This window comes from Echinops telfairi, unplaced genomic scaffold (genome assembly GCF_000313985.2).
Source record: "Echinops telfairi isolate 266 unplaced genomic scaffold, ASM31398v2 ScPeMD7_1;HRSCAF=3_0, whole genome shotgun sequence".
Taxonomy (NCBI): domain Eukaryota; kingdom Metazoa; phylum Chordata; class Mammalia; order Afrosoricida; family Tenrecidae; genus Echinops; species Echinops telfairi.
In genome coordinates this window covers 1,183,042-1,188,501 of record NW_022103896.1, presented here as the reverse complement: position 1 = coordinate 1,188,501, position 5,460 = coordinate 1,183,042, and positions in this window count along the sequence as shown.

The window sequence follows — 5,460 nt, the reverse complement described above, 5'->3', positions numbered from 1 at the left end:
ACACACACACCATACACACACACCACACACATGCACGCGCGCATGTAAAGTCTGATTGCAGCTCTTTCAAAAACAGCTGCCACGGGACATTGGCCAGCGCTGCCAGGCATGCCCGGCAGATTGGGGAGCAGACTGGAAAGAGGGCATGTCGTTGCCGAGGAGACGGAGGTCTAGGCTAAAGCAGGGCGTATCAGAGAGAAGTCCCCTAGCTTCTTGCCGGCGGTGCAGACATCAGCTGTGTGGGTCACGGCAAGTTAGGGACAGCCGTGAGAAGAACGCCTGCTCTAGGACCTTCACTGCCCTCCTGTGGAACCTGCACTGGCACGCCAGGCTTCCGGGTCGGCTCCACCCAAAGCAACCCTTGGCACGGCAGACTGGCACGCTGCGGCCCTGCCCGGTTTGAGCCTCGTTATCATCGTCCCCGCAGTCGCTGGGTCAATGCATCCCATCCAGGGGCGCTGTCTTCTCCTGGCTGACCCTCTGCTTTATCGGGGAGGATGTCCCTTTCCAGAGACTGGCCTGTAACACGTCCAATGAAGGAGTCCAGAGCTGACCTCCCAGGCACGGTCGGCTGGACTTCTTCCAGGACGGCTCTTTGTTCTTCTGGCAGTCCCCGGCACTTCCATAGTCTTTACTGGAATTCCCACGCTCGATCTTCTCTGTTCCACACAGACCTGACAGGCAGGCCCTCGCACCAGGCCAGGGGACACTGTGTGTGCACAAGGGGGAATGCTTTGTGCCAGGGCTGCATCCTTCCGGACTCACACTCACACTGAACGCGTGGTCTGCGGAGCCAGCCGCTGCGAAGGATGGCGCATCGAGAGGGAGGGGCGCCCCACTGTACAGCCGCAGGACACAGGGGACACCACCTAGCTGGGAAAAGCAGCGAGGACCCGGAGGACCCTGATGGAGACCAGAGACAGCCGCCTTCAGGACAGTCCACCGCGACCGACGGAAAGCAGAGCTCCGCACGAGTGGCCACTGTACCCGGCTCCACAGTCCACAGCCGCGCAGCCACAGCGACGACACATCAAAGGACGCTACAAAGTCCTCCTGGAAGTGTGCCGGGGCAAGAGTGCCACTCTGAGGACCGGGCCTGGAGGCCGAGGAGCCAAGTCACGGCCGACCAGCTTGCGTCCGTGAGAGCAGGACAGGGCAGAAGGAAGACGGAGGAGCTGACGCACTGAAGGACGGTCTCATCAGCCGTGGACACCAAACGTGCCCCGACGGCCAAGAGAACCAGCAACTCTGTCCTGGAGCAAGTACGGCCGGGGCGCTCCTTCGAGGTGAGGGTAGCAAGACTTCCCTTCACGTACTTTGGGCCTGTGACCAGGAGAGACCAGCTCCTGGAGAGGGGCAGCGGCAGAGAGCAAGGCCCTCGACGACGGATTGGCCCAGTGCCCGAGACAGTGGGCTCAAGCAGCCACAGCTGAGGATGGCACAGGGGCTGGGCAGTGAGTGTGTCCTTCTGAGTGTGCCCACTGGGTCTCTGACTCCCCACACACATGGCAGCCCCTGACGGCGCTGAAGGCAAGGGGCGTTCCTTGACCCTGTCTGTCTTGTGATGGTGGTTGGTTTGGGATCGCTCCCTGCCTGTGGGACACACGCCCCCAAGTGGCCCGGGCGCTGGGCGCAGCTGTATGACTCTCTCCAGAGAGAAGTGTGGGGCCCGACTGCAGGGACTGTGCCCCCAGAACAGGCGGCAGCAGCATAGAGAACTCCAGTGGGCAGTGCCCACCCAGGATGGCCCTGAAGTGGGCTCTGTGGGTCCTCCAGGGTCCCTCCAGCAATGTTCTTTGATAAGCCCTGTCCTAAAACCCACCCAGTGGCCTCTGAGACCTGAACCCATGAGCCCCAGGGGCCCCTGGAGCTGTAACCTGCATCAGCCCAGGCCTGGCTGGCCGGGAAAACTAGCCTAGCATGTGTAACTGATGTGGTCTGTCTCCAGTGCACCTCCCCACCCCCACAGTTACTCCCGAGCACCCAGACAGCCTTCACCATGTAGACCCACTGTTTCTGGCTGGAGGCGCCCAGTGGCCCTCTTATTTTGGGGACATACTGGTGTGTGATCGGAATGCTGGCTGTGCCCTGGAGCATCCACTGCCAAATGTCACCTCAGGCACTGTGCCCAAGAGCCTGGGCAGTCTCCCACCCTCACCTGCCCCTTACAGCAGCCCTCTTGCCCTCTCATCCTGGGCACCCAGATCAGGGGGACCCATGCACCAGGGACAGATAGTGCCCTGTCCCACACCAGCCCCAAGCCTGGGCACTGAGATCCATACAAGGTTCTTTTCCTGATTTAAGAGATGTCCCACCTCACCCCTGCTGCTTATCTTGAAATATTGGGGGCTTCCTCCTGCAATGCATTCCCTACCCACCCTTGCTCTGAGCTGGAGGGGACATAATGGTGTTGAGGCTTTGAAATCACAAAACCCAGGATTTGAAGAATGCAGGGAGGACACCTCTCCACCCACCTGAGGCGATGTGCACCCTGCTGCACTGCTTCCGGGGGAGGGACACTCATGGAAAGAACGTCACAGACATGCAAAGATTCATCACGCCAGATGACCCCTCCCACTTAAAGAAGGGGGGGGGGGGGGGGGGCGCTCCATGTACATACCACAACATTTCTAAGTATCCAGGAAGGCACAGACCCACGGCACAGGTACTGGAACACTGTGCTGGGGGGCAGCACTGGGGGAACCAATAAACAATGGGGTGCACCATGTCTCTGAGTGGGAGAACTCCACCCTAACCAACTTCACATCTAGCCAGTGAAGTTGCAGTCAAACCCCAAGAGAGCTATTCTGGAGCTGGTTACATTGATGGCAAAACCCAGTGGGGCAGCGTTGTAATGAGCAGGGATACATTGTAACAAGCAGGGACACATTGTAACGAACAGGATGATGCCTTGCAAGCTGCAGGGATACTTCACAGTGAACAGGGGTGGTTGTGACCAGCAGGGGTCCATTGTAACAAGCAGGGATATATTGTGACGGGTGTCCATTCCTTTTCAGAGTGCAGACTAGTGAAGTCAGTTGCATTCTTCTCTCACGTGGTTAGTTTCTCATTGTGCTGTGTGCATTATGGGTGTGTGTGTAATTGACATAGATAAACGCATTCAGCACTTGTTACTGAATCTATAGCAAAGCCATCGTACTCCAAACAGCATGGTACTGACCTGGTAATAAAACCGGCAGTAAGTCTCCAAGGAGGTGATGTGTTATGTGATAACCCTGGCATTTAAATCACTAGAAGGGTGGTTTTTAATCAGAGGCAGGGAGAAGACTCTCGGGCAGAGAAGAAACCGCTGCTTCCCACCACATCTCAAGTAAAACCAGAATGGATTGAGTATTAACGGTGACCAGACTAGTCAGACTGCTTAGAAGAAACCAGAGATTACCCAAGATAGGAGAGCCAGAGGCCGCAAAGAGGACAATCAGACACGTGCAAACCTCAGAATTTAGAACAGCCATGTGTATGCCCTGGAGACACTGTAAGCAAAGACAGAGAGTGCCGGGAAATGTGTGCACACATGGGCTCCCTCTCCAATACAGAGAGCAGTGAGAGGGCAGAGGGCAGAGGCTGGGCCTCCTCCCAGGGGGGTCCTCCGGCGGCGGAGGCAGAGCCAGGTTTGACCCCTGCCTGCCAGAGGAGGGGGCTTCGCGGAGGAGCTTGTGGCAATGTGAGGTGGGTGACAAGCTGTGCTCTTCTGAGAAGCACCTACCTCTGACGGGGTCGGGGGTGGTGGAAGTGGTTCGACATAGTTCATTGCCAGTAGACATTCTCTCTAGGGCCTGGGGACACAGTGAATTGGGCTGCTAACGGTAGGGTCGGCGGTTCAAACCCACCAGCCAATCCTCAGGAGAAAGGCGAGGTGAGCCCCGCCCCCCTCCTGTAAACATTCCGTCTCGGGAACCCTCTCGTGTGATTGGTTCTGCTTTAGCCTATCGGATCCTATCGGCTCAGAGGCATTGCGTTTGGGACCGGGACCCTCTCTGGGGCGCTCCGTGACTGGAAGCCGTGGTGGTGGTGGGTCAGGAACCGCAGGCAAGCTGCACCCGCTGATGAGGTGCTGGGAGGAGCCGAGGCCCCCCTGGCCAGCCCGGGAAAGGTCCTGGTGGCCGCTAGGCAGGGGCGGCGGGACCCTTCGCAGGGATGGAGGCGACGCTGGGCTGGGGTCGGGAAGGCTCACGGTTGAGCGGAGACAGACAGGACTGCAGCTCTGGCTGCCCGTTCCAACTGCCGGACTCTGCACAGACCCAGAGACCGAGTACCCTTTTGTCTGTCTGTAAAGGGTTCCCCCAGGAATCAACCAGGCCAGGGTCCTCGTGCACATCGCTGACCACCCGCCTGCCCTTGGGGATTCCCAGAGCTTGCGGTTCTCCACTGGCTCCCACCTCCAACGCGTTCAGCTTCTTCACATCGCCGCAGCCCTCCTTCCCTGTGTAAGCAGCAGCCTTCAGGTCACCCCACCAGCAGTGCCCGCCCCCTACCCCCCAAGAGCATAGGACACAGCAGGGGTAGCACACTTTACTGAGGGGGAGGGATGTGTACATCACAGAACTGTAGGGCAGGCGGACACTGAGCAGGAGATGACCCTTTAAAGAAAGGTCCCTCAGACACTGGACTCAGGAGAGGACACTAGAGCCCCTCCCCCACCCCAGGGTCACTCACCCTATGGCTGTCGGGACTCCACAGAGGACCACAAGGCAAGGCCAGCACTCCGAGGGGTCAGGAGGGAGTGTGACCCCGAGACCAAGAGTGACCCCAGCCTTAGCCATCGACAGCCCAGTCAGGCCCGGGGCACTTGCCAGTCTCAGGGTTACAGCGCCCACCCATGGCCAGGACACAGGGTGGAGGAGAGCTGTCTGGGCAGTAGGAATGGCCGGAGAAGCAACACCTGTTCCCACCCGCCCCGCCCCACCCCCTCTCCCTCCCCGAGATCCACCCAACCGCAGGTGGGGTCTGCTGAAGTGGCTGAGTGTGGGCTTAGAGATCACCTGGTCGCCCAGGGCCACTCCAGGGCCCTAGAAGGAGCAGCACCCGCTGACTCTGAGTCCCATCCCCTGGCTGAGGGCCACTCTTCAAAGGTGCTGTGACATCAGAGGGGGTGTGGGTGCCAGGTAGTGCACCTGTGTGCCCGGGACCACTGGGGACAGGAGCCTGTGAGCTGGATGTGGGCACAGGAGTGCTGGTAGTTCAGAGTGCACTGAGGGGCTGACAGTGCTTGGCATGTGTGCCGGGTGTGTATACCTGGTATGTGCGCAATGTGTGTGTGCACTATGGACGGGCAGTGCTCGGTGTGTGCACCAGTTATGTGTGTATACATGGTGCTGGGCTTCTGTATGCCCTGGGGGGTGTATGCACTGTGTGCGTGCACTGGGGCTGGTATACACTGTGAACTGGCAGTGCTGTGTGTGTGTGTGTGTGTGTGTGTGTGTGTGTGTGTGTGTGTGT